The sequence below is a fragment of the Ceratotherium simum genome, chromosome 20 (assembly GCF_057802395.1).
Source record: "Ceratotherium simum simum isolate JZ-2026a chromosome 20, ASM5780239v1, whole genome shotgun sequence".
NCBI lineage: Eukaryota > Metazoa > Chordata > Mammalia > Perissodactyla > Rhinocerotidae > Ceratotherium > Ceratotherium simum.
The window spans coordinates 426,614-443,413 of NC_141919.1; the positions used below are offsets into that span (position 1 = coordinate 426,614).

The 16,800-nt window shown below is 41.7% G+C and overlaps 1 protein-coding gene across 1 annotated transcript in view; it reads left to right on the plus strand.

Moving 5' to 3' along the window:
* The first annotated feature begins 2,776 nt into the window (after positions 1-2,776).
* LOC101396062 (uncharacterized) overlaps positions 2,777-16,800 on the plus strand; it is a 28,728-nt gene continuing 14,704 nt past the window's right edge. Inside the window, 3 exon segments of the mRNA XM_087444245.1 lie at positions 2,777-3,172; positions 12,591-12,717; positions 13,585-13,787. The gene's annotated coding sequence lies outside the window, so the exon portion shown is untranslated.

A 16,800-nucleotide genomic window follows, 5' to 3' on the forward strand; every position in this document is an offset into this window, starting at 1 on the left:
CCGGGACACCTATAACACGGATGTTAGTGTGCTTGATGTTGTCCCAGAGGTCCCTTAGACTGTCCTCACTCTTTTTAATTCTTTTCTCTTTTACCTGTTCACCTTGGGTAATTTCTTCTAGTCTTTCGTCCAGCTCACAGATCCGTTCTTCTGTATCCTCTACTCTGCTTTTGAGTCCCTCTAATGAATTTTTCATTTCCAGTATTGTATTCTTCATTTCTGATTGGTTCTTTTTTATATCTTCCATTTCTTTGTTGACATTCTCACTGAATTCATCTATTCTTCTCCCCAGATCAGTGAGCATCCTTAACACTCTTAGTTTGAACTCTCTCTCAGGTAGGTTGCTCATTTCTGTTTCACTTAGTTCCTTTTCTGGGGTTTTGTACTGTTCCCTTACTTGGAATGTATTCTTTTGCCTCCTCATTTTGCCTCTTTCCCTGTGCTTGTGTCTATGTATTAGGTAGGTCACCTACGTCTCCTGCTCTTGGATAGGTGACCTTATGTAAGTGATGCCCTGGGAGGCTCCAGTGTGCTTCCCTCAGTTCTCAATGTAAAATGATACAAACCCAATAAAAATATGGATATACAACATGAATACTAAATTCATTTAGCCTCTCTAATAATATCCAGTGTTGGAAAGGGTGTGGGGAAACAACATAAGCTGCCACATCCTTTTTGACGACTATTTGTTTACATCTTTCAAATTTTTACCAAGTGTACACATTTCAATGGAAAAATTCTATGTTTTTGGCATTTGTGCCACAGAAATCACACAAATATGCAAAGATATATTTACAAACATATTCCCTGCATACTATTTATGATAATAATTGGAAAGGAATTAACTAATCATCAAAAAAAGGATTAAATAAATATGAAACACCCCTACACAGAATAACATGCAGCTAGGAAAAAGAATGATATAGTTCCACAAAGCATGACCAGACAACTGGACCACAAAACAATGTTAACTGTAAAAACAAGTGAATAAGTAAACATAGAGCTTTTTGAAAAATGTGTGTTTCTTTATCTCTGCACTGAATAAAGTCTAGTTAACACTGGTTATGTTTGGAAAGCGAGAGGGAGCTCTCATTATCTCATCATGCATTGAAGAATTTTGATTAATTTAGCATGTATTTATAATTTAAAAATAAATGCTTAAATGCATTTACATAAAATAAGGGAAAATGCTATCAATTATCTGAGGAATAACAAGGCTTATTTAACAGTCTTGTTCAGCACAGAACTTAAGGTAGATTAAAAAAAACAAATTGCAAAGCCTACTCTTGATTTTCTAAGACTACATAAAAATGAAGAGCATCCTGTTTGCATAAAACGAATAAATACGGTAGGGTTGACAGTTTATTAAACAGTCACTATTGTCAAATTTACCTTTTGCATTAAAGGTTCATGTTTTTTTTTTTGTCTTTCTCAAAGGAAGTCTACCTGATACCGAGTAGGGTCCATTTTGGCAAAAACGGAAAACACAGTCCGATTAAGAGTGCAAATCCAGGACCCTCGGGAATCGACCGACCGACGTCAAGGACTCGGTTCCCAGCCAGGGCGGACCGAGACCCCGTTCACCGTGGCCGGGGGAGCGGCCGCAGAGCCACCGCCAGACCCAGGCAGCGGGGGCGCCTCCAGCGAGGCGGGGGGCTCTCCCCGTCGGGCGGGCGGAGTGAGGCAGCAAGCGCGCCTGAGAGCCCCGGGGACTCCGTCGCCACCCCGACCCTCCTTCCCGCCAGAGGAGGCCGAGCGCGGTGCCGCCGGAGCGCCCCCTGCCGCTGAGCACCCCGCGTTGCCGACGCCTGAGCCCGGGGCCGCACTGACGACCCGGGACGCCGTCCCTGCTGCCCGCGCGGAGGGGACCCGACGGCTAAAACTCCACCATCGGCACGCAAGAAACGATGAACGGAAAGGAATCTGGCCCCAACCCGCTCGATGTACGCGACAGAGTAAGACGCGTCTGATGTCACGCACATCTCCGGAAGATGCGTGATCTGCACGACCCTCTTATTGTCGTTGTGTGTATTTTCGCGTATTACTTTGTATTTCTGAAAAGCCACCTTGCTTTTTTTTCTTTTCTGAGGTAAACATGTTGGTCACACACACTAGTTTTTTAGGGTAGGCTGTGCTTCACTTTCTACCATTTTATTTACATTTCACAGCTTTATTCCCAAGAGAGATGTCCTTGACTTCTCTCGGCAGTTCTGAGTTTAAAAGGCACGCTGCTGGAGGAAAATTCATATTTTTTAAAATTTTATTTTCAAATAAATTTTCAAACAGAAAATTAGAAGACAGTGAAATAAGCATCCATATATACCTATTTCCTCGATTTACAAAATCTTCACACTTTGTCCTATTTTCTTTGCCTAATTGTTTTGGCTGAGAATTTGTAAAATGACAGATATTTAATTTCCATCCTAAATACTTCGGTAGGCATGACTTTTAAAAATAAGTAAATTCTCCTACATAACCGTACCATTATTTTCATAATTAACAAGACTAACTGTAATTTTCCTTAACATTTCCAGTGTCCTGGCCATATTCAAGTTTCACTGCCAGAAAAGCCATAAAAGTCACCTCAGCTCGGACGCCAACGCTTACCAGAAGGGTAACCTTGAGTCTCGCCGCCTCAGCGGAATTCAGGCCAGTCCTCTTGGCACCTTCTGCGCATGCTCCGCCTCCTTCCTTCCGCGTCTCGCATCTTCGCGGGGACTGGTATCGCGGAGTTTCGGTGTCTTTGCATCTGCGTAGTTGTTAGCACCTGGGGTGAGAAGGTTGAGGGGCGAGGGCCTCGCGGTGTTTGGGGAACTTTTGCCCGCTCCTTTGCCCCCAGCCCCCACCCCCTCGTCTCCTCGTCTCCGGAAACCCCGGGGAGGTTCCCCCCAGCGCCTATGTGAGCGCTAAGACCCAGGTAGTGACTCTGGCCATCGGGCTCCCGGGGCGCAGGTGCGGCTGAGCCCGTCAGGAGCAGATGTCCCGGGCGGCCCGGGTGTGCGCGGACCGTGTGCCCGGCCCGCCTGCGGCCCGACCGGGAGAAGCCCCTGTCGGCGGTGGGGGGAGGGTGTGCGTTTTTACCGCGGACCGGGACCCCGGTCCCGACAGAGCAGGTCCGAGCTCTGTCTCCTGTAGGCAGGGGGACAGATCCACGACGAGAGAAGGAACCTAGGTAAGAATCAGGCTGCTTCTCTGAAAATCAGGATATTTATAATGACTGTTTCTTGGCGTTCCAAAAAATGTCACTCATGAAGCGTCGCGTAGCCAAGTGTCTTCACTAAGAATAAGTGGTAACTGCTGTCCCTTTTGTTGCCTGCCTAGTGAATCTCACAACCGTCCTGTGGGGTGGGTATAGTTATCCGCATTTTTTTAAATGATGCAGTATTTAAAAAACAAACCTGGGCTGCCTGGTGGCGCAGTGGTTTAGTTCACGCTCTCTGCTTGGGCCTGGGTTCGCTGGTTCGGACCGGCACACACCCACGCACCGCTTGTCAAGCCATGCCACAGCGGCATCCCATATAAAGTAGAGGAAGGATGTTAGCCCAGGGCTGGTCTTCCTCAGCAAAAAGAGGAGGACTGGCAACAGATGTTAGCAGGGCCGATCTTCCTCACACACACACACACACACACAAAAACGGAGGCCTCAGGTTGCTGAGGTGATATGTGCAGGTCACAGGCTGGCCCGGGCGTGAAGCGTCTGTTCAGAGACTAGTGTGCTTTACCCGCCTCTCACACTCTTTCTAGTGTCCTCACACCATTCAGGACTGAACTGTCCCCTAATCCCCAGGGATAAAATTCTGAGTGAATGTGGATAGAATCTCACTTTGTGACAAATGTATCCTGGGATCTCTAGTGTCTCTTCAGGCCCCTTGGGTCGTGCTGAGACTCCTGGCTCCTTCTGCTCTGTGAGCTGTATATGTTTTAAGTCTAATATTCCAAGACAGTCAGGTTTGCGATCCTAAAATTGATTTGATGCCAGGCCCAAGTCCCAGTTGCCTTGAAACAAAGCAGCTGTTGTGAGGTAGGAAGCAGGGGCCTCTGTGAAGGAGTCTGACCTAGAAGAGAGCGCCCCTCTGACCTTAGACCTCTCTCTAGAGCTTCAGAGCAGAGACAGAAGAGCCCAGAAAGAGCAAACCCTAGATTTGCAAGGTCAGGAGCAGATCTGATCCCCTTGCTCAGAATGAGCCAGACTTAATGATGATGCCACCTTCAGGAGCCACCACACTGTGAGTGGGGAGTTTGGGCTGTCCTTGAGAAGAGCAGGGTGAGCTGGGGGGGGGGGGGGGTGCCCAGGGCCAGGCTGCTGAGGGAAGGCTGCTTTGTTGAAGAGCGTGTGAGGGCGAGGTCCGGGGCTAAGGGATAACCAGGCAGAGGGAGGAAGTTCTGGCTCCAGTTCCCTTAAATGCCCCCCACTCGTTACAGATGCTGTGCTGCTGTGACACGTGTGGTACTAGAGCCTTTACCCTCATCTCACAGGATCCCAGAGTGATGGTTCATGAAGCCTTTTCCAAGGTCATCTACTTCTGAGTCAGTTGAAAGCCTTAAAGAAATTGGGCCTCGTAGTGATGTGGGGCTGCTGAGTCACGAGTTGAAAAAGAATTTTCAGACATGAGCTGCTTGTTCGTCCGTGCACCTTTATTTTGTGTTCAGCGTGGGGATGGGACCCATGCGCTGTAAAGAGCTGCAGTGCAAGAGTCTGTGTGGGGCCATTATATACCATTTTTAGCTATTTTACTATTCTATAGAAATGTCAAAAGAGAAAGTATTAGGTGGTCTGGTTAGTCTCAAAGATTAGGACATGGGAGCAGATGAATGAGATGTGTCCTTGCATTCCAAGGTAAAGTTTGCCTCAAGGAACACGTAGGCAGGAGAGTAAAATCATCGATTACCTACTGAAGGTAAATTTATTCGCTCCTAGCCAGAGATGATTGAGTAATGCGAAACTGAATGAAGTCTCATGGAAAGAGTTGGAAATTGTAAAACAAGTCATAAACAAGGTTTTGACCACATCAGTAGCATGAGTGAATTGTCCAGGGCCACCTCGTTTGTTTGTGACAGAGCCAGGAGGTAAACAGTACTCCCCTCTCTCACAAGTAAGTCACCAAAAGTGTCTTATCAAAAGAGATTTGAGAAACTGTAACCCAGTTAAAACAGTTTTTTTCAAAAACCTTGCCTAATAGCACCTCATACCAATTTTAATGAAAAAGTAGCTTCCCTTCAGTTCCCATTTGCATGAACTTGATTTTAGTCATGGATGTGCATTGAATTATATTGAATACTTTTCTGTATATACTGCCATAAAGTTTTATCTTATTTCCTTATCCTTTTGTGTACTTTAATTTTAATAATCCTTTGTTTTCTTAGTTTTTCTGTTAGTCATAAGAACACATGAATTATTGCTAAATGAATAGAAAAAGAGTTTATATTCCACCAATGAAAAACTGCAGGTTCAAGTTCCCATGATCATTTCACATTTGTGCGTGAAGTGGTGCTGTCTCTACATGGTCCTTTCCATGCTTTTTCAAGTCCCAGAGGGCCCTGTTCCCATAGGGAGACTGCTGCTCAACTGGCGTGCCGTTATTTTGGGAGGTGAGTATAGGAGTTGTAAGGCAGGCTAGATCTCGTGAGCCCCCTCCTCTTTCCCCTCAGCTGAACCGTCACAGTTCTCTACACTCTCCCAAGAGACTCAGAAAATGAACACATCTCAGGTGAGCTCTTTATTCATTCCCCACTTTGTGTTGTAGTGGATTTATGAGGTTTAGAAGGAACCATGTGTTAAATGGAAAAATGAGAATAGAAATAGATCAAGTCAATCCTGAGGGAAAATATACACAATTTCCCCATGAACTGTGATGTTTGCTGTTGGCTCTTGGTGGGTAACCTTTGTCAGGGTGAGTAGGTTCCCTCCAGTTTGCTTAGATTTCAACCTAGTCGTAAATGTGCGGTGACATATTGAGTACTTTTTCTGTGTCTGTTTAAAGAAAGGTATAATTTATTTCCGTTATAAATATTGTAAATAGTATAATGGATTTTCTAACGTAAACTTATTCTTGAATTCCTATATAGACCCTACTAGCTATTGAGTATAGTGCTTTTTATATATGTTGCAGGGGTCTATTTCCAAATACTGTTTTTAGGATTTCTGTTTCTGTATCACAAGTTAGTTCAGCCTGTAATTTTCTAATATGCCTGTCCAATTATGTTACCATGCTTATAGGCTCATAAAAGGAATTGGTATGCTTCCCTGCTCTTTATTTTTTTTATTTTGTTTTTTCTAGTAATTTATATGAGAAAATTATCTGTGACTTGTAGATTTTTGAAACTCATAATGTGGGCTTTGTGGGGGCTACAAAATCATGTGAAAGTGAAGGTTATGATTATTGAACTACTTTATTGAATGATCTTAGGTTTAGCCTTCATTTCTACTTTTTCTTAATTTAATTTTTGTCATTCCAGTTTCATAAAAACTCATAGTTTTATATTTTACTGTATTTTCTTAACCTAGTTCATAGTAGTATAATGATTCTAAAGTTGTTCTTTTATATCAACAATTCCTATTTTTATTATTTTTGAAATTTTATTTTAATACATAGACTGCTGATCAAAAAAAGAACAAGCTGTGTTCTGGGTGGCCTAATCTGAAATCTAGAATTTCTGGAGTTCTGTGTGGTCTTGGCATTTTCTGCTGGCAGCATTCTCTAACTACTGAGAGTAAAGGGGACCATTTTGGTGCTCTGCAACTCTGCACCCCCAGCTCTCACTGTTTTTGTTTTGTTTTGCATAAGTAATCTGTCCATAAGGCTCTAAAATCTAAAAAGGTATTGCAGTTTGGGAGGTTCACAAGACCACCTTCACATTCAGTTATTCACTACAAGGACTCGCAGAACTCAGAAAAGTCATCATACTCAAGGTTATGGTTTATTACAGCAAAAAAGATACAAAATAAAATCAGCAAAGGAAGACGCAGATAGATAGGGCAGAGTCCTAGAGAGACCAGGTGTGAGCTTTCAGTTGTCCTCTGCACTGCTTACCTCCTAGCGACATAGAGTATTGCTAACCAGGAAGCTCACCCTAGCCTTGGTGTCCAGAGATTTTACTGGCATTCAGTCACATAGTCATGGCTGAACTCCCACATGGCTGACCTTAGTCTCCAGAGGTCAAACTGGTAGCACATGGCCCAAGGTCCCCATCATAAATCACATGGTTAGCATAGACTGGCATAGACCAAGGCCCCCAGGCAAAGAGACATTTGAGGCAGGACATTCCAAGGGCCTGTAGGTTGCTTCCCAGGAGCTGGACAAGAGCCAGACCTTTCTTTGGGCAAAGTGAATCCACTGTTGCAAAGGTGTACATTAAGAAATCCTCTGCCATTTCTCTCATCGTCTATCCCAGTGTCCTCTGCCTCCTATAGGAAGCCACGTTAATTGTGTTTCATATATCCTTCCATTGTTTAGTTATGAAGAGGCAAGCAAATATGGATACATTTATCCTGATTCCTAGCCAACAGTTTGTATACTATATACCCTATTCTATTCCTTTTTTTCACATGATATACTCTAGATACTTCCACATCAGTACTAATGAACTTCATTTTCTTTTTGCAGCTGCATTGTATATTCCATTATGTGAAAGTACCATTGATTTTTTTCAATCAGTTTCTTAGCAAAGACACTTAGGTTGTTTACAATGAATGACTTTATATATAAATAACTTCATATACCTGTGTCTAAGGGTAGGGAATGGGGAATTTTAGGTTAAATGCTAGAAATGGGGTTACCTGGTCAGAGGTTAAATGCATTTTTAGCTTTGATAAATACTGCACCATAGTGGTTGTAAAATTTTGCATTCTTGCATGCAAAGTATCTGTTCATTCATCATTCGTTTAATTGAGCACCCACTATGCACCAGGTGCTATTCTAATCACTGGTGAGACAGTAGTGAACACAACAGACAAAAATCTGTCTTCATGTAGCATACATTCAAGTGAGGAAAAACAAACAATAAACTTTTAAAATACGTTATTGTATGTCAGATGTTGAAATATTGCTGTGGAAAAAAATAAAGCTACACAAGTTGTATGGAGAGGGTTTGGCAGGACAGATTTTAATTTAAAATAAAGTAGTCAGATAGGCTTCCGTGAGAAGACATTTTAGAGCAACTTGAAAGAAAAGGAGGGAGTAAGCTGCTCAGATAGTTAGAGAATATTTTAGTTGGAGGAAGTAACCAGTTGTCTGACCACACACCCAGTTGCACAAGCAGTGCGGGATAGGTTGCGGAGAGACGGAAGAAGAGACCCAGAGACAGCGTACGAGACATAAGGGTTTATTGAGTCTTACAGAGATTGTCCAGTGGTGGCTGGCTAGATGGAGTTACCGCTACCGGGAGCAGAGAGGAGGTTGCTGATATAGGCAGGGGAACAAAGGCTACGGGCTTGCCAAGAGGGACTGTTCTTGCATGGCCAGCATTTCAAGCATCAGTAGCTCACGTGGAAGGGCTCTGTTCCCTCAAGACGTGATGTTCTTTGAGAGAAACAGGTACAATGCCAGATTTGGTGTCCTGCCCAGGAGGGGGCCAGAAGGGCACCTGGTTGTTATAGGGCACATAGGCTACTGCCAGGCAAGCGTGACCCTATACCTGTGCAAATGCCCTGAGACAGCGTAGTGCTAAAGGGGTTCCAGCATAGCAAACAGGCCATTGTGTCTACAGCAGAATAAATACAGGGAGTAACAAAACAGATAAAGAGGGTAGGTCGTGTGGGATCTTAAAGGCCCTTGCAAGGTGTCTGGCTTCAGCTGAAGTGATATGTGGAGCCAGCCATTGTGGAGGGTGATGAGTTCCCCCAGACTGTGAGACCATGACTTGAGTGCAGTGGATGTACAGGGAAGAGTGAAACAGGAAAGAGGGGCAAGCCAGTCTAAGAGCGATTTATGGCGGCCATCATTACAGTGGGTTGTGACTCATTCTCTGTGCGAACACTCCAAGGAAGTACAGAGCGTGTCCCTCAGAGGGTTCCATTTGGGAGAGGGAAGAGTATTTCTCCCCTAGTTTCTGTCCTTAGTTGAGGGCTGTCCCTGGGCACAGACACTTGCTGCTGCATTAATCAGCAGTAGTTTCTTTGGGCCTGGTAAGTTTCTTCGGAAGTGGCATCGGCATCAGAGAAGATGGCCTGGGCAGAATGTACAGTGACATTCACAGGCACTTGAGGGGGTGCTTGAATGAGGAGTTAGACGTGACGTGGGGCACCTCCTTGAGTCTGGTGTAGGTGACTGTGAGAGGAGTTTTTTGTTGTTTATTAAAGTATAATTTCCATACAGTAAAATTTACAATTTTTTAGGTATACCTTTCTATGTTTTGAAGATATTTTCTTCCACTCTGTGGCTTGATTTTTCCTATTCTTTACAGTGTCTTACAAAGAGTAGAAGTTTTTAATCTACCATTTTTTTATGCATTATGCTGCTTTTGTCCTTTTAAAGAAATCTCAACAAAATTATGTCCTGTGTTTTCCTCTGAAAGTTTTATATTATAGGTTTTACCTATATTGTTATTTAAGTCTATGATCATTTTGAGTTAATTTTTTTTTTTTTTTGGTATAAGGTATGGTTCAAGGTTAATTTTTTTTTTCTTTGTTTATGTATGTTTAAAATTTCCAGCACCATTCGTTGAGAAGAATATTCTTTCTCCATTGAATTACCTTGGCAACCTCTCTTGAAATCAGTTGACCTTATACGTGGGTGTGTTTTTGAACTCTGTTCTCTTCCATCTATCTAATGTCATACTGTCGCTTTACATTAAGTCTTGAAATCAGGTAATGTTAGTCCAGCTTTGTTCTGCTGTGCACAAAATATTTTGGATGTTCTGGGTCTTTCGCTTATTCAAATTTTACAATCCATTTCCATCACCCCAGAACCTTCCCTCATGCCCCTTTTTACTCATTTCCCTCTCCTCCCCTTGCAGCCACTGATCTGGTTAATGTCTCTATGATTTTGCCTTTTCTGCAATGTCATGTAAATGGAATCATACAGTATATAACATTTTATGTCTGGCTTATTTCACTGAGCATAATGCTTTTGAGAAGCATCCACTTTGTTGCATATATTGGTAGTTCATCCCTTTTTGTTGCTGATTAGTATTCCATTGTAGGATATACCACAATTTGTTTATCCATTTGTCAATTGATAGATATTTGAGTTGTTTCCAACTTCTGGCAATTACAGATAAAGCCACCATAAACATCCATGTACAGGTTTTTGCATGGACCTACATCTGCAGGATACACGCAAAATGAGGACCTTCCATGGTACTCTGGTTGTTCTTCCATTAATTGCTTTGCCAGTCATTCATCCTAAGACATCCTTCGGTTCTAAGTCTTGTTCTGTTTGAGCTTGGACATCTTTCTGGGCTTTCATTAGAACTTTGTTCCTTTTGACAATTTTTGTGTTTATATTAGATGTGGTCAATGTTCCTCTGTTTTTCAGTCTGATTCTGTCTACTGTGTATCTTATAGAATTTACTCAAATTTCCTGGCCTTCTGCTGGTACACTTTAGTGTATTTCTCTGTGTCATATACTTATAGTAGGTTTCACATTTCGCTGGAATGTGTTTTTGGAGGCAGATGTAAATGTGTGTACTCAATCTGTTATCTTCAACTGGAAAAATCATTTGCGCTTTAAATTATCTCTGCTGTCATTTTTCAAGACGTTGTTCTATCCAGTTTCTCTTCCTACCATTTAGAAAATTACTTCTCAGTTTCCATGGCCTGCGCTTTTTCTGCTAACCTCTTAAATATAGGTGTTCTGTCAAATTCTGTATGTGGGCCAATTCTCTCCTAGGTTTATATGTGTTTTCTGAGCCAAGTCTTTCTCTCTGATGACTTCGGTTATCACCTTAATGGCTAATGTCTCCTAAATTTTTATCTTTATCCTAGACTTCTCATGTGTGCTCCAAAATCATATAAACAGTTGTGGTGTGTATAATTCCACCTCTTTGCTCACAGAGATTTTAAGTACAAAATGAGCAACTGGGCTCACTGTGACCTTCTGCCTAACCCCATTCTTCTGTTCTTTCCATCTCAATTTATGGCATGAGCACCCACCCAATTGCTCATGCACCTCCTCTCTGTAGCTGCCCAAGAAATTAATGATCAGGTTTTGTTTCTTTCTCTTACAGGTTTAGTTTCCTGTGCTTCATTCCCTTTGCTTTGCCTTGAGATAGCTGGTCATCTCTTTAAGTTGGTTTCTTCTGTTTTAAGATGTTCTCCACTCCTCCTCTAGAGTATTGCTTCTTGAAAGACAAGTCTAGGCATATGTAATACCTCCAGGGCTTACATGTATGTCTTTGTTGGTTCCCCATTATCCCAGCAGAGAATTCTGAGTGGGGTATATGTACCCTAGGGAGTGCTCAGGACAGGCCATTGGGGTACAGGAAAAGATTACAGGAAGCCTATTTATAATAATTTTATCTTAAAAAAATAAAGCACTGGGGCTAGCCCCGTGGCTTACCGGTTAAGTGTGCGCTCCGCTACTGGCGGCCCGGGTTCGGATCCCGGACGTGCACCAACACACCGCTTGTCCGGCCATGCTGAGGCGGCGTCCCACATACAGCAACTAGAAGGATGTGCAACTATGACATACAACTATCTACTGGGGCTTTGGGGAGAAAAGGGGGAGAAAAAAAAAAGGGAGGAGGATTGGCAATAGATGTCAGCTCAGGGCCAGTCTTCCTCCGCAAAAAAGGGAGAGGAGGATTGGCATGGGTGTTAGCTCAGGGCTGATCTTCCTCACAAAAATAAATAAATAAATAAATAAATAAATAAATAAATAAAATAAAGCACTAAGCTTAGTCATTGTATTTTCTATTGCTATCGTAACAAATGACTACAAACTTAGTGGCTTAAATCAACACAAATTCATTATCTTACAAGTCTGAGGGTCAGAAGTCTGATACAGGTCTCAGCTAAAATCAAGATGTTGGCAGAGCTGCATTCCTCTCTGGAAGCTGTAGGGGAGAATCTGTTTCCTTGCCTTTTCATTGTTTCTAGAGGCCACCCCAGATTCCTTGGCTCATGGCCACCTTCCTCCATCTTCAAAGCCAGCAGCGTCATAGCCCCCCTCCCCTGACCCATCTTTTGTTGTCAGTCTCTCTCTCTGACTAAAACTGGGAAAGGTTCTCAGCTCTTAAAGATTCATGTGATTAGGGTGGTAGATAATTCAGGATAATATCCTCATTTCAAAGTACTTAACTTTAATCATATTTATAAAGTCCCTTTTACCGTGGAAGGTAATATGTTCACAGCTTAGTTCGTGAACATCTTTAGGGCACCATTATTCTACCTACCATAATCAGTATTATACTAACTGGCAATGTATGTATATAATATAAATAAATACGAATGAATTAGGGCATGAGAATATTTGTACTAATTGTATGAGTACCCCAAAGTATAAGACAAAGTTAGGACCATAATGCGCATCCTTTATAGCATTTTGTCTTAAATTCTCAATGGTAAACATGATTAGAATTAATTCCCAAAGATATTTTCCAGGTCTCTTATTTCTGAACTCTTCATGTTGAATGGAAATGTGCTGTTACAGGCATCACTGTCATTCAAGGACGTGGCTGTGGAGCTGACCCAGGAGGAGTGGCGGCAGATGGACTCTGCGCAGAGGGCCCTGTACAGGGATGTGATGCTGGAGAACTACAGCCACCTCGTCTCCGTGGGTGAGCAGACCTTACCATGTGACTCCCTCTAAAATGCAACCTGTTTTTTATTTTTTAATGTTAATCATTTTTGTAGAAGTGTGTTTAACCAAAAACATGAAACTCAACAATTTTCATTGTATAATTACTGAGTTTTGAAAAATGTATACAGTTGATTTCTGTCACCAAAATCATGATGTAGAATATTTTCTATCACCCCAAAAAGGTTCGTTGTAGTCCTTTGTAGTCATTCCCATCCTTCCACTCCCCCAGGGTCCTTGCAACCACTGTTCAGCTTTCTGTCATAATAGTTTTGCCTTTTTTATAATTACATATAAGTGGAATCATATGGTATATACTCTCCTTTGACTTCTTTCACTGAGCATAACGCTTTTGAGATTCATACATGTTTCGTGCATCAGTAGTTTATTCTTTTCATTCTTGAGTGATGTTCATTTGTATGTATGTACCACAGTCTGATATCCACTTACCAATTAATAGACATTTTGTTTGTTTCCAATTTGGAGCCATTATAAATTAAACTGTTATGAATGTTTGAATACAAATCTCTGTGTGAACATTTGTCATTTCTCATAAATACTGAGGAGTTGACTGCTGAGTCTTACGATAAGTGTATATGTAGCTTTATAGAAAAATGGCTAAATGTTTCCAAGGGGTTATGCTGTTTTTCCATGGGTTATGCTGTTTTTCATGCCTGTTAACGACATATGAGAGTTCTAGTTGCTCCACATCCTTACTAACATTGGGTCTTCTAGTCTTACTGTTTTTCACCATTCTGTTGGGTGTCTGGTTGTAGTTTATTAGGTTTTAATTTGTATTTCCCTAATGGCTAATGATGTTGTACATGCTTTTTGTGTTCTATTTCAGAAATCTCTGTCTAATGCCAAGTCACTGAATGCAGTTTGAGAGGTCCTTGCCAAGACCATCTGCAGGTTCAATGATTCACTAGAAGGACTCACAGAACTCAGAAAAGCCATTATACTCATGTTTATGGTTTATTACAGCAAAAGGATGCAGACTAAGATCAACAAAGGGAAGAGCCACACAGATCAAGTCCCAGGAGACACCAGGTACAAGCTTCCAGCTGTCCTATCCCAGTTGTGTCATGTGAGCAGTGCTCTTTTTTCCCAGCAACGATGTATGGCAGTGCGCACGGAGTATTGCCAACCAGGGAAGCTCGCCCAAGCCTTGATGGCCAGGCTTTTTATTGGGGGTCAGTAATGTAGACATGGCTGATGGCCTGCTTGGCTAACTCAGTCTCCACCCCCTCCAGAGGTCAAACCAATACCATGTAGCCCAAGGGCCCCACCCACCATAAATCACATAGTTAGCATTGTCCCTAGGTAAACAAAGACACTCTCATCAGGAAGGACATCCCACTGGCCTAGGACTTACCTCCTTAGGAGCTGGACAGAGGCCAAAACTTTCTTTGGGCAAGGTGAATCCTCTACTGCACACTTAAGATTTTCTCCTGTTTTCTTCAAGATGTTTTATAGTTTTAAGTTTAACCTGATTTTTGTGATCCATTGCCAGGTATTTTTCTGTATCAAGTAAGGCTAGAGTTGTAGTTCATTTTTCACTTTTTGATATCCAATTATATGAGCAATAATTGATGCGTACATTATTCTTTCTGCATTGAACTGCCTTGGCACCTTTGTCAAAAATAAATTGACCATAAACTGTGGGTCTCTCTGGGCTATATTTTGTTTCATTGATCTGTATGTCTACCTTAATGCTAATACGATACTCTTAATTAATGTAACTCTAGTAAGTTTTGAAATCAAGAAGTCTGTCCTCCAATATTGTTCTTCTTTTGAAAATTGTTTTGGCACATATGGTTTCTTTGCATTCCCATATAAATTTTAGAATTACTTGTCAGTGTCTTCCAAGACCTTGCTGGGATTCCAACTGGAATTGCTGTAAATCTGCACTCAATTTGGGAATGATTTTACATCTTCATAATATTGAGTCACTCTGTTCCACAAAAATGATGTATCTCTCCTTTTATTTAGGATTTTTCTTTTTCTTTGCAATATTTTATAGTTTTTCAGTGTACCTGTCTGTTTTAGGGCTGCCATAACAAAATGCCACAGGCTGGATGGCTTAAACAACAAAAATTTATTTTCTCACAGGTCTGGAGGCCAGAAGTCTAAGATCAAGGTATAGGTTTGGTTTCCCCTGAGTTCCTCTCCTGGGCTTGCAGATGTCCACCTTCTCCCTGTGTCCTTACATGGTCTTTCCTCTGTATGTGCATCCTATTGTTGTCTTGTATGTCCACATTTTGTTTTCCAAGGACACCAGTCAGATTGGATTAGAGCCCTAATGGCCTAATTTTAAATTAATCACCTCTTTAAAGGCCCTCTCTCCAAATACAGTCAAATTCTGAGGTACTAGGGTTTAGGGATTCAACATAAGAATTTAGGGGGTACACAGTTCAGCCCAAACACTGTCTTACACGTATAATCTGAGATCCATTCTTTGTATATTTGGAAATTTTTTTAATTTTAATTTCTAGTTGTTTATTGGAAGTGTCTAGAAATACAATTAGTTTGCATATATTTTTCTTTAATGAGCTGGTTAGGACTTCAATACTGAATACAAGTTGTAAGAGGAGGCATCCTTGCCATGTTCCTCATCTTAGTGGGAAACTTTCATCTTTCAATACAAAATGTGATGTTACCTGTAGGTTTTTCAGAGTTTCCATATATCAGATTGAGGAATTTGTTCTCTTCATAGTTTGCTGAAGTTTTTCTCTTTTACATTATCAGTGGGTGTTGAATTTTGTAAAAAGCTTTTTCTTTAGCTTCTGAGATGATTATATGGTTTTTCTTTTTTACTTGATTAATATTATGAATTACATGGGGCAGGCCGTGTGGCTTAGCGGTTAAGTGCACGTGCTCCGCTGCTGGCGGCCCGGGTTCAGGTCCCGGGCGCGCACCGACACACCGCTTCTCTGGCCATGCTGAGGCCGTGTCCCGCATACAGCAACTAGAAGGATGTGCAGCTGTGACATACAGCTATCTACTGGGGCTTTGGGGAAAAAAAAATAAAAAAATAAAAAATAAAAAAAATGTTATGAATTACATTGACTTTTATTGTAACAGCTTGATTGAGATATGTTACATAGCATAAAATTCCTCCATTTTTAAGTGTACAATTCAGAATTGTTTTGTATATTCACAGAGTTGTGCAATCACCTCAATCAATTTTAGAACATTTTCATCACCCAAAGGAAAACCTCTTACCTTTTAACTGCCACGCACACCCCTAATTGTTCCCATCTCTCCCAGCCCTAAGCTACTTCTGTGCCTATATATTTGCCTATTCTGGACATTTCATATAAATGGAATCATACAATATGTGGTCTTTTGTGTTTGATTTCATTCACTTAATATGTTTTCAAGGTTGATTCCCGTTATAGCATCTGTCAATGCTTCATTTCTTTGTATTGCTAAACAATATTTCATTGTATGGATATCCCACATTTTATCTATCCATTTATCAGTTGATGGACATTTAGCTTGTTTCCGTTTTTTGGCTATTAAGAATAACGCTGCTATGAACATTCATGTACAGGGTTTTGTGTGGACATATGTTTTCATTTTTCTTAGGTATATACCTAGGAATGAAATTACTAGTTCATATGATAACTTTATGTTTAACCTTTTTTTTTGGTGAGGAAGATCAGCCCTGAGCTAACATCCGTGCTAATCCTCCTCTTTTTGCTGAGGAAGACCGGCTCTGAGCTAACATCTATTGCCAATCCTCCTTCTTTTTTTTTCCCCCAAAGCCCCAGTAGATAGTTGCATGTCATAGTTGCACATCCTTCTAGTTGCTGTATGTGGGACGCGGCCTCAGCATGGACAGAGAAGCGGTGCATTGGTGCGCGCCCGGGATCCGAACCCAGGCCACCAGTAGCGGAGCGCGCACACTTAACCGCTAAGCCACAAGGCCGACCCCATGTTTAACCTTTTGAGCAACTGCTAGACTCTATCCAAAGGAGCTAGACCATTTTACATTCCCACCAGCAATGTGTGAGAGTTTCAGTTTCTGCCATCCTCACCAACCCTTGTTATTTCCTAT